Genomic DNA, 21,191 nt, shown 5'->3' on the forward strand with positions numbered 1-21,191 from the left:
GTTTTCATCACATTCTTTTACCGATTGTTCGTCTGTGTCTGTTCGTTTGGATGTGTGTGTGTGTGTGTGTGTGTGTGGGTCAGTGAAAGAGTGTTGATTTTTATGTTATATGACCTACACGACCATTAAACACCAACTTTTATAACGATTGTTTATTTGGCGTCTTTGTCGTCAAAGGAAAGAACCCTCGACAAAAGCACAAACGTGGTACGGAAGCATATGCAGTCTAGAGCAAGGGGAAAATATGATAGCCACTGGGAACCATGTCGAAGGAATTGATGAGCTTTTTTCACAAACGCCAAACGCAAAACAGACTGGCTGGCGTAAGAGTGCAAAAAAAGAAAAGAACACAACAAATCTTCGAACTCGTTACCACCAGCACGCATCACAATATGGACACCTCAGAAGTGTCAATAAAATTCCGACGATGCGAGAAGTTACGCAAAGAGCTTCCCATTAAATTGTTATATTCATTGACAAAATTTCCCTAGACCTTTGCTGACACACGGTGTACACATCCAGGTCTAGACACGGTCAATGTCAAACAGCCATAATTATTGAATAAATCAAGCTACTTGTCCACATCATTCTCATTTAATATGTTTACCTCAAAGAATTTGTTGGCCCACTTTATTATGACTTTACAACAGTACAGTGAAAAAAATAACAAAAAATAGCAATGAGATAACTACAATTTGCAAGGAGGAAATGCCTTGTAAAAATTATAGAAAACTCAACACAGGTGACGTTGGCAATATGGAAATTGCCGTGATCATCAAATAAATACTATAAGATGTTTAGTAGTGAGACCGATAGTTTAAATTTGTTCATTGGCTTAAAATTTTCATTGTTTGATTCTTTTTTTTTTCACTGGAACGACAGGACTTTATTTACCACGTAACCGCATAATCAGTTTTAGCTTCGAGGAAACGTTCCGGATGGAAATTTCTCTTGGCCCTGTCGTGTGAGGACAGGCGCCACTACACATACACTCCCAGACTGAGCCAGTTTTGTTTGATTTAATAAACGTACAATATTCTTATACTTAGACAATCTGCAACCAGCGGTTTGAAATAGTAACATTTTCATATGGTTTCATCTTCAACTTTTCCATAACCGTAATAAGTGGCACTAAAATTAGTGCTATAGCACATAAAAATCATGCAAAGTATAAGGCGTATGGTAAATAATGCTATTTCACAAAGGAATATTAAATGTAAATTCGCAAATAGCGTTAAACACTATACAGGTCATTGGATCTTGTATTCTCTACGTTCTGTGTATTTAACATTCTTTTTAAATGCTTCAAACCTCAATGAATATATAGCTCAGTTATATTAAGGCATAAGTACTGTGGCATAAGAACAATGATGATTACGCTTCGTACTGTACGAAGTACTTCTGTCATATTATTGTTGATAAACTCCCCATGTCATATCTATTCGATACGTCGTCTATGTTATAGCTGTGGTGTACAGTAATTTTATTTTCTATTTATAATTATTTTCCTTTGAAGCACATACTAATTTATTTTATTTATGTATGAAATTGAAATTCATGACATTGTAAAATATGAAATGTATACCACAGCACATAAAAGTTGTTAGAAAAAAACATTTGTCCAAACGTTTGCTGTGGCTGTATATCCATATTTACATTTGTGAACGATATCTTTACGTATCTCTTGATCCCACATCTTCTTAAGTAGAACAGTGTATTATAACTTCACTACATCCAATCAATTAGCATTAGAATTTTGTGCATTTGTGTCAATGTTATGAAATTAATTATAAACATCTCGGATTATCGTGTGCTGTCGATTATTCGGCTTAGGTGTTACGTCTGACTACGAACTTGGTTTTCTTTAAAAATACATACCGTACGCTGCGCTGGCTAGAATACTATTTCTTCCAATCAGGTTGGGAATATTCTGAAATTAAAGATTTAAAAATATTGTTTTGTTTTTTTTTTTTTTAATTTCGTTGTTGCTGCTGCTACTCTAAAGGAAGCAGTAAGTAATTAAGGTGCTCCAAGCGAGATAAAAATCATGAATGTATAATTTCAAGTTTATGCTATTCTTTTCCCTTCCAGGCATGCGCCTCTTGGAGCGTGTGCGATCCAGAAGGGCTCACTATGTTATTTTTTCAACGATCTTTAAGCAAGAAAGCAATGAACATCACAAAATGGCGTCTAGCTGCTTTCAAGAAAACAACATGACAGTTGCCAAGTGTCTTGGAAGAAGACTGGGCTGGCACTTTGGTAAAATGCCTCTCTACACTTTTCGGCAATCTTAATCTGAGCAACAGACAACCAAAGCAAAAGACACATATATCCCTCACTTCGCCACCGTCGCTTCTTGCCGCAATTTCTCTCCAACATGCCTACTGAACAAGCAGCAGGAACCCAAGAACAAGAAAACCGACAACCAACACCATACTAACAGATGGTGGACTTGGTATATTTGGTCATTGTCATACACTCAATATGATACAACGGACTTGCCTGCATTACCGTTCCCGTTGCATGACTTTCCTTCGCTCTTTTTCTTCCATACGCAGCTATCTTTATCTCTTGAAACATGATCGTCGTTGCGTTGGAATATGGCAACTAATGTTAAAGAAGCACCACGCATTAATACCAGCGTGAGCTAGGAGGTGACTGTAGGATGGTTTATTTCTCTACCACACCACATTCACGGTGCCAGTTCAACGCTTCTTTCCTGAGCGACAGGGTTGGTGTAATTTATTTGAATATTTTAAGATTCTTGGCATGTCTCTCGTGTCCCCGCTTGTGTACACTTTTCCCCCACTCCATCAACCACCATTGGTCACAAATTTAAACCGCTGCAGCAACTTCAACAACCTACAAAACATCACTTTTGAACACCACTTTTGTTTGTGTGATATCTGAATATTGTGAAATATGCTTGTTCGTTGCGTGGTTAAACTTTTAACAAATATCCATTGCAAGTTGCGATACCCTCTACAATTTTTGTTCAATTCCTAAGACCAATGCAAAAACATACAAAACAACGCAACTGGTTTTGCATGTTTTGTATGCGTTTTTGATAGTTAAAACACTTGAAAGATTGTTTACTGATGCTTCGCCGTCATCGTATTATCGCAGTAATATCTTATTAATTTTCGAAGCTGTTTCTCTTCAACTGTATTCAAAAAATATGATAAAAATCAGTATAAAAACATGCTTTGGGAACGTTTACAAACTATTAAATAGGTAAACCTTATCATTTTATTCCATGAATGTCGTTTCGAATGAAAATTTATTACAACTTGCTTTTGTTGGAATTTTCACTAAACACAACGTCATTCATACTTGCACACATATTTAAATATTGGGATATTCCGCGTACTCACGATGTCTTACATGAGTTTTTAAAAATTAATTTCGTAATATGAAACAAATACTAATAATGACTTGATGGTTCGGAAAAAAGAAACTTCACTTATTTTCATTCGATTTTCTGCTGTATACATCTTTTGTAGAGATTTTTTCCTAAAGTGACATTTTGTATTACGCTTCTTTACCTTTACATTAGATGTTAATTGTTTTGCAACATTTTTAGTTACTATTTATTTCTGAAAAATCAAAATGATAAATCTGCAAATTCAGCAGCAACCCAATCTTCGCAAGAGAATAGAGTTGTATAAAAACTAGACTGTAAAGAAGAAATCCATAAAATGTTAATCGATTCATTAGCATTTCTCCATTTCTTGAACCGCCGCCATCACGTGCTGGTCCGTCGTTAGCTCGTTTTAGATATTTTCATCTCTCGCTCTTTCGTACAATCGATCCTTTTTATCAATCTGTCTCTTTATTATTCATCCTGTCCCATACATTTTGGTCCTATCTTTGCGTTACTTTCGTAAAATGCCCTTGAGAAATGTGCTCTAGTCTCAAAGCAAATACCAATTATCGCAGTAAACCCAACACTACGAAAAAGAATATAATCGGAAAGTCTTTTCATACGATATCGCTTGATTGTTGGAATGAAACACATTATCATCCATGGCTATAACATTCAGCGACGTCGAGAAAAAAAATCTCCCGACGGACTATGTGTATATAACAAGAAAAGACCCTTTTTGTTTCTATTTCGTTTTCGATCTTTCGCTTCATTTTCTCTATGAGGCACCATTATGCCATTGTTAATATTGTTTCATTTCGGTTCAAGATTCTTTCGACTAAAAGAGGAAATCCAAAACTTTCAACAGAGAAACACCTGCTCACTATTTACAACGATTTGAGGAGCATGCGCATAATTGTTTTATCTCCGCTAGCCGAACCGTTTTTGTTTTACCGTAGCTATCTGCAAAAGACAGCTTTATTTCGTTCTTAATAAAGCTATAAGTCATATGGCTTCAAAAGAAACACGAATTCTTTACTGTTAAAAAATAAGCAAAAACCGACCCAAATTTTACTCACCTTTCTTAAGAGTTCACTTACACGAAGCGAAGAGTAATGGTTATCATTGTTTTCTGAAACGAAATGAACAATATTAAAATACATTTATTTTCCATAAAACGAAAAAAAAATCCGCCGGTAGCCCTATTTTGTTACATTCTAAAACAACCACACTATTGATTTCGCGGAATTAATGGACACATCAAAACGGCAAAGTTTTAATTACATTTCCTAACAAACGGAACCGATAACGTTGATTCTGGGTGGTTTGACATTTACAAACGTTGCCGCTTGACCTCGTTATCCTGGTCAGTTTTGCTTTTTGTTTTGTTAAAACGGCAGTTTAACCTGTATATTACTCAATTGAACTACCAGCCAATTCTTACCAGAAACAAAAAAAAACCTTCATGCTAAGCAGACGAGTCTGAACTTAGTTATCAGCATTGAATTGCCAATCGTGTCACACATTATATTTACGAAAATAATGGCTCCTTTAAGTCGGTTCATTACAACATAGTCATATGTTATAGAAGTTTAGGGAAAAACACATAAAGCTGAAATAAGTCTCACTGATGGAAACAAGGGCAAAACAGAGTTCAATTGAAAATTTTATAGCAAACACATTCTATCAAATCGAAACACGCAATCTGATTTAGAACACTCCCTGAAAACCGATCTTTGCGTTTGTTTCAAATCTAAGCTATTTTATTTATATTGAGAATGTATTTCAATCACCTAGAAAAACATTTAGTATAATCTAAGCAATTTTGCATTAACAATGTCTATACAACAATTAATATTATTGCTAGTTCTATAATAATTGCTCTTCGCCTTGTGAAACGGCCCAAGAACATACTATATTTCTTAGGCTATTTTTTCCTTTTCTTTTCTATTATCACGGGCGTGTTCTGTAACGTAAAATATTTACAAATATTCGGTATAGTAGCATAGTATAGGTATAGGTATAGTAGTAGTAGTAGTAGTAATAATAATAATCGGATAACATAATGTACAGTGTGCTCCACGGAAAACATGGTACTAGGATGACCGATGATGACCATCAAGAGGTTGAAAGCTTTTTTTAAATTTACATATGCCATTCAACAAGAATATATTCTTTCGGTGCATTCAGATCATCAATATGAAACAACTTGTTGTTACCAGGTTGTCAAATCTATTTTCTGAAACATAAATCGGCTTTGTCTTGTTAAGGTTTAGTGAAGATATGCTATTTTATACATATTTTTAATATTTATTCGAGACTTGCTTCTATATATCTGATTTTTTCTAACATAGAATTACATTTTTGCATAATATATTCAAGATTGCAGAAAATTAAATATAACAACAACACAGATAATCCTTTATAATCACATTGAAGTATAGTTATAGTTTATCATTGTTTTAGGTACGACACAGTTAGAACTAATTATGTACCTTTTCAAACACAGTGTGTACAAGTAAAATGCTCACAATGCCGATCCAACATACAAACGAACAATTATTATGAAACTTTTTTGTTTTGTCAAGGTTTGTTAAAATAAACAGTTCATATTTCAATGTGCTGATTGTTTAGTTCAATATCAACTAATCAAAGTAAATATAGCAGCTCAAGTTAACAGACACTGTGCTATATTTGCAAAATGGCTTCTTTCTGCTTTGTGTAGCATGTTGACGAAATTGTTCGAGGGAGAGCAGCGTATTGTATCACAGTCTAGCAAGATAATTTCGTTTGCTTCGGCAGAAATCATGCCCTCGGATCAAACAACCCATCCAACTCCAGCCAGAAATTGCTGCGTTGATAATAGCAAGAGCAACAAAAGCGATGTAACATTCACATTTCCCTTGTACCTTCCATTCACGAGCAATACGCGCATCCGACACGGAACATCTATCAAGGGGTGCTTTGAATGTTTCTCTTTCAAATTCCAAAGGGATTTTCCGACAGCCTGATTTTCTGTATTATTCTATGTTCGTTTTCTCGCTATATTAATGATATCGGAGCGTATACCATTACTTTGTTCATCTTGCTGTCACAGTAACAGTCCTAACGGTTTGCAGAAGATTGAGACAAATTCATGTATTCAAGCATGGTAGCAACCGAGACTGGCCTTCAACTGGTTAAAGTGTCATAGTTTTCTTATTTTCTTTTGTGTTTTTATCGATCATTATTCTACTTCATACCCACATTTGTTGTACCAAGTGTATTGGTTACACATTTCCTTTCTCCGGTGAATACCTTGCTTTGTTTGAAACGAAGATTTAGAAGCTATCCCCATTCTTGATTATCAATTCTCATAATTTTAAACTGATAGCTGATGATATGTTCTGCTTTTACACTGATATATGCATCACAGTTTCCAATGGGTAACATTTATTTGAACAAGATAATGGTTACGTATTTATCTATTCTTTTACATATTTATTTATGTATCTCCCTCTCATGTCTGCGCTGTATTATGAAAGCTATGCATATCTGGAAAGCTATGCATATATTTTAATATCTAGTGTTATAATCAATCTTATAAATTAATTTCTGAATTAAGTTATCTACATTATTTCTTGTTGTGTATGTCTGTATGATGCAGTTTGCTAGCTTTTATCAAGGTATCGGAAACAGATTTACTACATTATGCCCTTTTGCTTAGTTTTCCTTTTTTCACTATTTTTTAAGTCACGTACTACTTATAGCACTCATGCTCATGCCCGACGTCAATTATCATGCATGTCATATGATTCGTTTTACATTCATGAGCTTGTAGATTTGTTCTCCTATTCGATCCATAAAAGCTACATGACCAGCAAATTTAAATAGGGAGCGTAGGATAAGCAGAAAAATTAATGAGAACAAAAACGACATTGACGTTGAGACCAGAAGCAACGTTTTACGACAACCAAACGTACACCAAAGAGAAGCTTGATTTTTTTTACATTGGACCGTAATATGGCATCCCAATGACAACGTTCTTCTCGGACTTTGTAACGCTTTTTATTTTTGTTTTTAGTTCGCTTTTTTGTTTTCCTCTATTAGCTTGACATCTTTTTGTATGCATTCACCACTCCCACTTATTAGGCAAGCAAAAAGAAACAACAAGACTTCTCAAACAAATGAATCAAATAATCAAACAAATTAAGCAACTTGCCTGATAGTACTATGAACATGTCACAAACGAGTTTCTCTAATTTCCTTATTAATAAAAAAATTAACATCGAAAATAAATAAATAGCGAAATATCCGGAGATTTTTAGACATCATGATGAAATTCATATTGTCACCTAACTTTAAACCATACCATACAATAGATGTCTAAACAAATTATGGCCGGATTACATATTTTGCCGCATCACTATCATTGGGTTGCCTCCTCAAGAACTGATAGCCCGTGAAAAACTGTTCCTGAAACGCTCAATTTCGAAGGAAGGTTATTCAAAACTCGAATTCACTCTCAAATTTTACGGTCAATTTACTTTATTTATTAAAACTACGATACGGATACGTGAAAAAAGCCTAGAAAAACCCACAGTCATTAACATTAACAATTGTTGATAGTACTATCAACATGTCACAAACGAGTTTCTCTAATTTCTTTATTATTCGTCCAACTGTACATCAACCATCGTTTACTTATCATCGTACACCTATAGATAACATATAGAGATTTATTTCTTACTCCAATTGAAAATTTCGGTAATTCAGTTCTTTAAATCTTTAAAAGCCAAATATGATGCTAGCACTTTTTTATTCATACGTCTGAATGCATGCAACTTTAGTGCAGTCAGTGTTCATCACTTTCCTAACAGTACGCTTCTACTTTTTCAACAAATCAGTTATTTCATTTAGCTTATGATTATTGGAAACTCAAACTGGGTTTTAATTCGCATTTGAAAGAACAAAAATTTCCTACAACGAACCTTGAAAGGGTATCGTCATTCGGGTGCAATTGGATGTCTACGATTCCTATTCTGTACAAGAAAACATATTTATAATATCTACATAATGGATTAGAAAACTATATCATTCTTTTCATTTTGATATAATTATACAAATCTAAATACAGAATTTAAAATTACAATCCAATTCTATTCAAATGATCTGCCAACAATCAAAATGGTTATAAAAAACTATAATCTTTATTCTATTCTCAAAATACGACCTGTTCCACTGTAGACGCGTTGAGCATCTTTCTATTTACTCTCGTTACTCGCGACTTCATTAACACATTAGCTGAAACAATGCTAGAAACAGCAAAGAAAACGATACAACTTGCACATGTGGCTTACTTACAGTGTAAAAAAGCTTGCTGCTGCGTTGTCATTAAACTTGCAGTGTTAGTAAATCATTAGAATATAATAAATTTAATAAGATACATTATTTATCTAAACCTTACACTGTTCATAACAATAGCTTGTGGTACAATGGTGCAAAAAAAATATTCGAAAACAACTAACTACAGAGAATACCGATAAATACAGTTGTATCAAATTGGTTACATTTACAAAGTTAAATTGTGTGATTCACAACCCCTGCTAAGATTGTCGTTCCGACAGCGAAAGCGCCACCTATTGTTTGAATTGTGTCAATTTTGAATTGTTTGAACATGTCATATTGATATCCTCCGCATGAACCAAATGCATTCAATACCATAGATGGCGCTAGTATGACATGCGTGGAATTATTTTCAGTGGAACAGTTTTCAATTATTATTGCGTTTAAAACATACCTTAATCTCTCACAAATGTGATTTGAACATGATAATAAAAATTTCATGTTTTGGACCTGATGTCATTATTTCGTTTACTGCATGAGTTCTATTTAGCCAATTGGTATTAATTTTGTGTTATGATGTATGTCACACAGTGCATAGTTTAATATAATTTTTATGTTTTATAGCTTTACTGTTATTTCTCTCACGGATTGTTTCAATTCGAAACCATTTCGCAAATACGTGTCAATGACTGTGGTTTTACCATTCTAGGCTTTTTATCACGTGAGTTTTAGTTCCGGGCAATTTGACAGTGTTTTTAAATAACCTTCCTATAGAATAAGTTTCCATGCGTTTTTCCGCAGATTTTCAGATTTTTAAATGGATTATTGGACAAATATTCAATGTTAAACTGCAGCTTTCGTAAGCTATTTGAAAAGTAGTTGTACTGCTAGTTGTTCGCTGCAATTACACATGCATTTTCGGATGGATTTCCTTGAACGTTTCAGGAATTTTCAGAAAGGTTTTCACGGGCTATCAGTTTTTTTTTTCTTGGGGAGGCAACACCAAATCATAATGATGCGGTCCAATCAAAATAGGCAAAATATGTAATTCGGCCATAATTTGTTCAGACATCTATTGTATGGTATGATTAAAAGTTAGGCGACAATCTGAATTTCATCACGATATCTAAATATCTCCGGATATTTCGCGTTTGCGGATGAAGAAAAGTAACCGTACGTATTTGATTTTTGACAGAACGGGCAATCTTTGATGGAACGAATTAAAATCAGACCGGTTCCTGTTCAAGGCTTATCCATTCTAAGCTGATTACACCTTGAGCGAAACCGAAACGCTACGTCAATACTCCATTTCTATAATAACAACAATGATACAACCACCGATTGTTGAATTAGCAAACTTGCACATAGTTATCTCATTTTAGATTAGAAAACCCATGGCGAAATTCCGCGTCATAAAATGAAGACTTATGAGACTTATCACTTATGAGGTTATGAGTTGCGCCAAGCGTATGATTCCAGCCTAAGCGACAGCTGGAATAATAATAATTATGTGGTAGAACATGGGTCAATCAAGCCGAGTATTACCATGTTTTGCTGATTAACGAATGAATCAATTTCCAAACATCGCACGATAGATACAAATAGACTAAGTGTGATTTGGAATACCCATGACAAAATGGTATGCATTAAGTATGCCGATTATAGTCCAGGTGTTAGTTGAACGCCAGCTCGACGTGTAGTACATTTTTCCGATACATTTACTTCAAGGTTCCCGACCGATCAACCATCATGATCAAATTGTTATAATACTACACCAGATGTGTGACGAATGATTATGCCAGATATAGAATATCCATATGAAATATAACTTTTTGTATTACGACGAAACTACGATTTGTTAAGCGGTAACGGTAATGCGGTGTATTTGGTAACGGCGTCGGTTTCACACGACTCGATCGGTTCAAAATTCCACTCGGATACAAAACTGACTATAGAGCTAAAGGTAAATGAAGAATTAAAGAAGGCACGAAATGGTAAGCCACGACAACCTATCAAGTTGTTGTAGCGCTAAACAAGAAAAAATAGTCCACACCAACAAGACATGATATTCTATATTGATTGACTTCTGCATGGATGACTAACGTTGAACTATTAGAAAGAAATTCGCCTTCTATGCAACCTGCAGTTTATTAAAACCCTGGAATTTTGTTGAGTAGCCCTGTAACCGGGTCGATTAGCTAGACTGTACAATATATAGACTTTCTCTCTTACTTTCTCTCTTTACTAACATAATGGCTACTCGATCTCTACTCCACCCACGTATTTTTGTTAAACATCATATTTTATGCCTAATTTATTGATTTGAAATTTTATCATGATTAATCCAAAGGACATCTCTGCAGTATAAATTATAAAATATTTGTGATGCTGTAATTTAACGATAGTCGTTTGAATTGATTTGATTGAAAAGAATTAAAAAAATAACAAAAACTTGAAATCTCGTTTTTTGGTCAAATGCGCTAAAACGAAAGAAAGCAATTTGATAAATGACTAGCATGATTTAATTCAGAAACTTGAGACTTGATATTTGATTTGAGTATTTGATTAGTCCTTTTACCCTTTCAACGCCGTATCAAAATCGCGTTAGGCGATTTCCATAGAGCTTCGCCCAAATCCGGTTGGTACCTCCCGGAACATGTTAACTTTATCAAACCTTAACTTTATATGTTAAAATACAAAAGGAATACTTCTCAAATCAAACCGTAAGTTAAAACATTCTAAACATTTCATAATTTGTTTTATACTTTTATAGTACATATAATATATCTAATGTGACGACGGATATTTAAAGTGCCTGTTAGTCATTTTGTATATTTATCTCAATGCAATGTTAACACAATGAAGCAGAGATCCATTTTAAAAAATGATTATAAAAATAGCTGTGAGAACGTTTCGATTTTAGTTTATTTAATCCCTTTAATCTCCTTAAACCTTTAATCTTTGATTTAAATGTGTAAATGATATACAGTAATAACAAACTGAAAAATTTAATTAGTATGTTAGTCGTGTTTGTTATTATTACAGTTTAGAAGCATGATTTCAACGATTCATGTATGTTCTTTCCAGTGTTTCAACCAGTGCTGAGTGTACCCGAATTACGCGAATAATGCGTGCCAGAGAGATTTCACATTTTTACGTTAGTGGAAATCGCTTTACATATTCGTTTTTGTTTAGTATTCAGGGATCGAATATTTTCTTCCACGTTACGAAGCACATTCCTAAATTAATATTTCTACACTTGCAATAATTAAGAAAAAATTGCAATAATTAAGAAAAAAAATTACCAAAAGAAGTTATAATAAAAGCAAAATTTGATATTTGGCAAATGAAAAATTGAATTTCATATACAACTTTAAAATATCTTCCAATCAATGCAAATGAAAAAAGGTATCTTAAACATTCTGCACAGAGAGGTATCATAAACATTCTACAGTTGCAATCGTTTATTTTTTTGTCATTAATTGATTCAACTTGAAAGCTATCTGCACTTGAGATAACCAAATTAATTAGCTAATCATTACTTGGCTATTTGAATAATTCACTTATAGTGCTGCTTAATACATAATTCTGTAAAAATAATGTAAAACATATAATAAAATGTTTTGTTCGTAACATTCGAATATAGAAAACAAATGCAATACCTACATCAATTATAGAAACGTTATACTTTTTAAAGCAAGCTAACCATTTAGTTGTTGCCATTTTATTTAATCGTAAAATCAGTATGAAGTGAATAATTTACGAAATGAACCAAACCTTTACCATGCTTGCGCTGTGAATTTATGCCTTTAACGAAACTCGTTACATTTTCGAATAGGAGCCACGCCTACTTTTTCGTTCCGCGCCATCTTAGTTTTTTTGGGGCGGTTCTTCGTTGAGTTTGATCTTTTTCAACATTTTAACGAAGAAGCGAAGCCCGCCATAATGCGCACGCTCTATTGCAAAACCAAATGCAAATGGAAGCCGCCCGAAATAAATTCGCCATACTCCTCATATGTCGCCGCAATTGTATTTATTGCAACCCACACATACCGGGACATGGACAGCTAATCCTTTCCCAAATTTCTTTTTAATTACATTTCCCGGAATTTCTGGCGCATGATGTTCTCTTAACTCTAAACCCCTAAAATAATCGCTGCTCGAAACTAATTTATATGCTAAATCTGATTCTAACCTGCTGGCGTTGAAAGAAAATAAACACAATCAAAGCGAAATTTGAATCTTGTTCGACACAATGACCATTTCAGCTAGTTTTTAAATATGTTGACTTATGAAAGGTTGCCTTTACCACGTGTGAATTGTTTGAACCTGAGGTGTTGTGTAAAACAATCGCGAGACACCACATTTCCAAAAAAATTCCCAAAACAATAGAGCGCCTCTAACAATCGTCAAACCAAACAAACATTTAGCATGCATCGATTAGCTCTTGCGTTCTGCTAACACACTCACTAAAGCATTTGAATAGAATCCATAGAAATAATAAATCACACCTTCATACATTCTTAGAGTCTTACGCTTCCGCAAAGACCCCGCACAAGGAAAGAATCTTCATAACTTGCTTATGTTTATGAGAACAGTAAATATTTGCTTTTCTTACAAGCGGCATGTTTGTGTTTGCTTTTCATGAGCATGAGCCGGCGCGGTAAACCTTTTTTACATGCTAAAGTGGTTCGAATTTGATTCACCCGAAGTGAGGAACGGTCTTTTAGATGTAGGAATGTTTTCATAGCGGAATTTAATTGTAACTAAGTAATTGAGGAGGAGATGCGTAACCAACCATTAATTTATTTTCAATTAAGCATCGTTTTTATTTAATATTTCATCACCGTTTACCGTATCATTTTACCATACCATTAATTAAAATGTAGTTTCTAAACAGTATTTATGACGATGATTTATAATTACGTCGTGAATATAACCAAGTAGCTTATAGCTGGTATTCACAGTATGTAGTAGTAAAGAATACACTTTCCCAATATTCAAATTGCTATAGGATTTAATATTCTTGAAAGAGCATTGTCCAGTAACTAGTGTGTTGCAAACGAATCGGTTTATTTTTTCTGCTTTGACCTCAATGCGCTCATAACATACGTAACCCTGTTTTACTGCCGCGTAGATCGCAACAAGGAATATTGATTATTTAAATGTTTGCTTTCCGATACGTTTAGTTTGCTTATGTTTCCGTTCTGTTTTCCCATTGTTAGGGCCTTTTTTAAGACAACATTACAACGAGGTCAAACAAAGTTCACATCTCGTAGCCGTTTGAACGGGTTTATTGCGCCCAAGGTTGCGCCTGGTTCAAAATCATAACACTGCTAGCCATGTCTAAGGATTGCGTTTGGTTTTTTTGTCAATCGTTGTTTCGGAACCTTCATGAATTTTAGATTCTTTGTTCTCTTTTTGCCTATTTTCGCTCTACTTCAGTAATCCTTTGAGGTCATTTGGTTGTAAAACGTTGCTACAAATGAAGGTCGAACCTTTTCAGTTATGGTCTAAAATAAATAAGTTAAATTGATGCTTTCTGTTTACGATTTTAGATTTTTTTGGCGAGCTTTTTTATTGTTTCTCAATATTCACTTCATTTGTTGCTTATTTCACGGGCCATCTCAGGTTCAGAAAGACTCCCTGCACAAATAATTGGTATCTTCAAGGCGAATGCGATACACTTTTGCAAGCATTGTGGATTTTACAACATATTCCCGGCCACATTATGGTTTAGCTTAATTTTGTATATATCACTAACTACGCTCATCAACAGACTATTTCTGAAACAATCATACTTACCTTTTTTTATAATCATTTTCACAACGGCGTGTAACAGGTTTTCTTTTCTGTAAATTGCACCACTCCTTTCACGATCTTCACTAAAATTATGCTATCACAAATTAATGTTTCTGTTCGCTTCAAAACCATACATCATATCTGCAGATCAAATATAAAAATTCTGAAACTTTCCACATATCTTCAATAAAGTATTTTGAATTAATTCTTCATTATCGGCTAGGTTTCGATCTGCTATTTCTGGTTTTTTTTTAACATCATTGCAAATATTTCAACATTTCGGTCGGTTTTCTGCTCTTTGCACTCTTCCAATATCTACCTTGTTTATGAGTCACACGCATACGCACCGGTGCATGTGAAACATAAGCCAAGAGTTTTATGATTTTATAATGCTTGTTAATGTTTATGGTGGGTTGTTTGCTACTACTTTTTTTGTCTACTCATTTCACATAATTGTTGTAGCACCCCGATACAACGCGAGCACAGCTATCACGCTTTATTTTTCTTCCGTAACGTATTTTCACAGATTCTGACCTATCTTTCTGCATACATTAGTTAGTGAATCTTTTGTCATTTTTATTTCACAAAAATATAGGTCAAACTTGTTTTTGCTTTGAACATTCATCATTTCACTTAGTTTGCTGAACAAATCCTAAAACAGTTTGTCCAGTTACTTTTTAACACCTTTTGTCGATTTATAATTTTATTGAAAAAATCATTCAATAATCATCATAGCTAAGGACCGTGATTGCGATACAGCAAACAAAAATCTAATACTCTATCTATTTTCTTGAGTATTACATGCCGCAATAATTGAAGAACACTTTTCACCATTTATATGGATAAAAAAAATATGCACAGACATAAAATACACTACAAGATGCAACACTATTCAGTCTTCACCTGTTTTAACATATCACACCTATTCCGGTCGGTTTGTTTTGTTTGGGCACATTTTTGTCACTCTTCCTCGTCGGATTCGGTAAGGGTTACTTCACCGTTATTAAATGATTATGAGATTGGTGATGTAAATAAAAATTTTATGGAACACCATCATCACCGTCGGAAAGGACCGTAAAAATCCGTACGACTGCGAGCACACCCCGTAGCAAACCAGACTGCCTCAATGACTGCACTCGTTCAACTGAGGCTAACAGCGTGCAGATCAAACCGCACCACCGGACTAATGTGTCCAAGGCAAAAGGACTCACTGTCAAACTCTTGGTACCGGTGTCTCTGTCTAGAAGCACCGATAGTTGAAAGAATTCAACACCCCACGGTCCACTGCTACCGCGACCACCGTTTTCGGGAAGGCTGTCTCAATGCAGGGGCCATTATAATGATCAGAGTAGGCGCTGTGCTTTTCTTTCCTGGCATCCCACAGCCCCCATGTTTATATTGATGGGTAGGATTTCGTGCTTAGTCGACTGGTGCGACTGGTGCTCTCTTTCTATCTTTGCCCTGCTGGGGGATAGGTATGTTCCCGACCAAAACGTATTTATTGCTACTTCGAGCCAACATTTCTTCGCTTCACGTTATATATGGACATTATAACTTAACATTGAACCAAAACGTACATATACACAAGCAGCAGCATAAGTCATACAAACACAACAGAATACCCCAACGTACTAACGTGCATATTATCGTGGGAAGAACCATGTCATATAATTACACACACACGTATACGAGTGTAGCCTGTCCATGCTGAAAGCAAACCACTCTTCAAACACCACAAACTTACTCAAACAATTCTTAATTTATTTCAATGTTAATTAGTTTTATACAGCTAAAGGGTAAAAATAAATAAAAAATGTATATTATAAAACTAGGCATCTATAAACACTAAAATCGTCCATTTGCTGCAGCATTGTGGCGTAACACTTGAATTGTATTGCACATGCGCACTGGGTTCGCTTAAGCCTTTTTTCGCTCTTCTAACATATCATTTTGGAATGGTAAAACATGCAAAGCGTTCCTTTGCTAGTACAGGAAAACGAAAGCAATGGGTTGTCCGGAGAACACTTTCAACCTAATGGAAATTTTCAATCATCGTAATTGATCATGCGGCATGCTGTCGTTATTGGACTTTGAAATAAAAAAGGAATTGAAATATACGCTAACTACGATATAGCTAAATCGATAATATATCTGGTACAAATGTATACAACAAAGATATACAATTCATGCCAATTACATTGAGCTTTGATGAAATGTTCCTAAACAAGTTTTAGAACCTATCTAAATTATTCAAATTTATTTTAATTGAATACATATAACTGCAGCCCGGCGGGTTTGACCATCTTCTTTCAATTTTCGGCGTGTTTTCTTACAAAAATTTACATATAACTGAGTAGTCAGTCCAGCATAATAACGAACGATCAGGGGTGACAATAATACATTACATTACAAATACATTTGTTTATTTATAACTATATATTTATTTCTTTTTTATTTATATTAATACCCTTTTAATAAATAACTACTTAGACAGTATTTCAAGACATTTTTGCTTAGATGTTGTTATGTACAAGGTTAATTAACTTTAGATATTGTTTTGCATCACCAATAAATGATAGCATCCGAATTTCGCTTCTTTCTAACATCAAACCGAATAACTATACTTTCAGTTTTATCTGCATTCACATGAAACTTTCTACCATTAAAATATTCTATGGTCAACATGGTTGCTCTACCCCCAAAAACAAGTACATCACATTGTGCAATGTTTGCGTGTTGAACTCACGCTGTGGCCTTACTCGGGATGTTGGTAATAAGAGGAAAATATTTAAGGGCACGAATCTCATTATCAGTCTCTTCCATGTTCTTGTTGACAAACAGGAAAAATTGCTTTTGTTCACCGGCTTATCTACTGCCTCTGTTAGCTTATTAGGGATTTATGGGATATTATGTTTGCATCAGCAAAACAATTCTTCATAACGCCAAACGCTACATCATTGTAACTTGGCGATGGTAAAAGCTCTTAAAAAGTATGCTTTAAATATTAGGATATGCTGGCGTAGCGAAAGATTGAAAAGATATCCAGATTATAAGGAATGTTCAGAATATAGAATATAAACTGAAATTGTACTTCTTTATGTATATATTATCTATTTTTGTTATGAATTAGGAAATATTTGTACATTACTTTAAAGATCCATCATTTTTATTGATAACGTAATACGTCTAACATCAGACATTAAAAATAATGATTTTTGAATGATTAGTTAATTAGTTTACACTACTACGAAAATATGAATACGGTGCAATATTCAGTACCTGTGATTCTACACAGAAGTCAAACATACTTTTTCCATTTTCTGTAACGTTGCTTTATACAAATCCCAAATACTTAAACATTTCAAACAAAAAAATTTAGTCTGAAATCGTTATTTTAATGAAATTGGATAAACGGCCAGTCGTGATCTGTTAATCAAGCAAATTTAATTTTATCGCAAAACGCATTAAAATTATTGCTTTGATTTACATCCACACATCCTTAAACATTCATTTAATTGAAAAAATCGAATTTTAAACCTATTACTTTAATCGAAAGTTAAATAACCTTTCTAACACACTATGCAGCTTTACTCAGATTAAAACTTAGTTCAAATATATGAATAAACATATGAACATAATAACTTAAATAGCAATTTATTCCAAATTATACAGTAAAATTTCTACCATTCCGGATGTTCTTTAAATCACACGTAGCTAGGAGAGCCACTCTTGCTTGGTCAGGATGGGAATTGGTAATATTTTTTTTTTATAGTTCGAACAATACTTCAATTTTTACACTATTTTTTTAACAAAAATTTAATTTACAGGTATAATAATCAGGATAGCAAAACTCATCCATTAAATTAATCCTTGTACAATGCAACATTTTTAAATCACTCGTGTTGTATTACTTTACCGACGGTGCCAACGACATTCATTTATTTATTTCATTTTATTTTACTTTATTTCTCAAATAATATAGCCTGCGGCTTGATCTTAACAACAATTATTAATTTACCTCAACTACGTTGTTGCCTTAATTAACCTGTATTATTCTTCAAGTTCTATTAGCTATTTTTTATTTAAAAACGTCTCCTAACTCTTTAAAACTATTTAAATATATAAATAAACTTTTGACAGTTTAGTTTTGTCACGATTTAGATGTTAGATTTACATTTACCATTTATTGAACGGTAGTAATTTAATTCCAAATCTCCATCCTGCCCTCAGTTACCCTTTTCTCAGTTACGAAAATTACTACACTCAATTACTAAATTAAGCCTAGATGCATTTTCGTCCAAATCTAGTTTTACAAAATGGAAACAATTCGACCAAATGATCTGCAATACAACCCCCCGACGGCCAAAAACGTTACGTTTATAACTGTTTCAATCCTGCAACAACAATATACGGATAAAGTTAAACTCTTCAATGCTACAAATAAAATATAAGCCAAATGAAAACCTCTCGAACCAGAAAAAATGCTACCCCTTCACCATTTTGGAAGGGTTTTTAATCACTGTGATCGTAAAACTAGTGCCTTGGTGATGGGTATAGTGTTTCTTTTCTTCTTTAATTTATTTGTTCCTTCGTGTCCGTTGATTACGGATGCGTTGATCCTGATAGGCACTATAGTAGTCGAGGCACCCGCTACAAAAGCTTTGATGAGTTTTTTTTCTTTTTGGTCGAGTGACTGGAGAAAAAGAAACAAACGAAAACATTTCTAACGAATAAACGTCGCCCAATTCCAACCAAGACGCAAAGAAAATTGTTTAAGCGAGAATCAACCGGCGGTTCCCTTTCATCGCTCGTCACAATATCACATTCTTTGTGTGTGTGTGTTTTTTTTTTAATTTATATACATATACATATTTGTACATAAAGTTTTCTACCCAGCATCGAATTCAGAATGCAAATCCTTACTTCAACCATTCAACTACCATCCCACATTGGAAGCTTTTAAATAACACCAAGCTCCATTTTAAGCCGTTTGTTCCTTCGCTTTTGCCTGCATTTATCGAATTCCCACCAACTAAATCGACATGTTTGCCTCTTTTTTGTCACGTTCTTTCCACATTCTGTTCGAATAGTTCGAATTAAGAAACCCATTAGAATGTGCTCACAAACAGTTTTCTTTTATTCTTCTTTCATATTCTACGCATATTGATGGACGACATTTTATTGGATACCGCATAAGTAAAATGTGTGATCAGAGCTCTTTTTCAAATGACTTTTAAAGCATTCAAAACATTTTAAGAAATTACTTTCATGTAAATAGGCAGTGAATAGTGTCTGTACTAAATTAATGTATATCTCCTCCTTGTAGCCTGAGTCCTTGCAACTGTGAATATGCAATATGTTAGCGAAAACATGTAACAAAAAACATCAAGAACAACGAAAATATTCGAAACAAGAAATTACTACTAATATTCATTTAAGACATTACGATTGAAACCTTTTTTATTGACTAACCCCTTTACAAATTACCCTAAGCTTTTAAGCACTCTGCATAACTTTCTTGACATTGCACTTAATTGACGAAATCGGTACTGTCTCTATTGATCGAACTCAGCAGACCCTAGGGATGCATGCATTTATCGACGGCGGTCTGTGATCGCTTTTTTACGATAACTTAAAGCGGTTTTGAACATCGTAAACATACCATCTCAAATGTATTGGTTTGACTCTTTCCGTTGGCTCTTTAAATATACGGGGGACCCTAAAACCCGACGGTGACGAGTATTAGCAACCCGTAGGTACATATAGCAGCAATAAAGGCCTTTACAACAATGCTCAGATCGCCTGGGCAGCTATATCGGTCAGATCACTAGTAGTAGTAATCAGTTTTATGATGCAAATAGAATAAATCTTCAATACTAGTTCCCAAAATGCTACCCATCCGTTCGTCATCAGATGTGACCAAATTTGGCCACCTACGACGATAGCAGTTCAAAAAGAAGAGCATAATAAAATAATATTCCATTATAGAAAAAGATCTGTCACTACAACCATATCTGAATTACTGGATTCTGTAATAATTACCCAATTCGCTGTTCAACAATTACTTTTAAGTAATAATAAATTCAAACAAACAAATCGATGCTAATGTATATCATTTACAGTAGCTCAACCTATAAAGTACATCACTTATACATAATGTTTTTAAAGATATAGGATATTTTATACCATTAAATTTTAATCCTAACCATATTTAGCAAATGTACAGACGCGCCAGCATTAATCGAATATTTGAATCATGTACGCAAATCCTTCTTCTTTGTTTTCTTCTTTGTCGGTCTGTCTTTGTCTTTGACAACAACCCCAAGACGAGAAGCTTCAAATTCTGGCTTCCTTTGGCTTTAGTTACCCAAAGCTGGATAGTCTATCCTACGGATGAAGGACTGATTTGGATGGAATTTTTGGCCGCTCTTGTTGTGTGAAGACCGGCGCCGGTAGCAAATATAGCATCGAGTCACAAGTCTTTATTAAACCAAATTCCTCTTTCAGGTGGTAATTTCATGGCATGACGACAAGGTTGATATTTGTAAACATGAAATTTGTTTGTTTGTTGTTTAAAATCTATGTTGTTGTTTAAAATTGTTTGTTTAAAATTGTTAAAAAACTATGATTTGCTTCTTTGAAACGCCCTTTTTGATTCTTTACTCATTTACCTGTTTTTTTTTGTTGGAACGGCCTGGCC

The sequence above is a fragment of the Anopheles moucheti genome, chromosome 2 (genome assembly GCF_943734755.1).
Source record: "Anopheles moucheti chromosome 2, idAnoMoucSN_F20_07, whole genome shotgun sequence".
Lineage (NCBI taxonomy): Eukaryota > Metazoa > Arthropoda > Insecta > Diptera > Culicidae > Anopheles > Anopheles moucheti.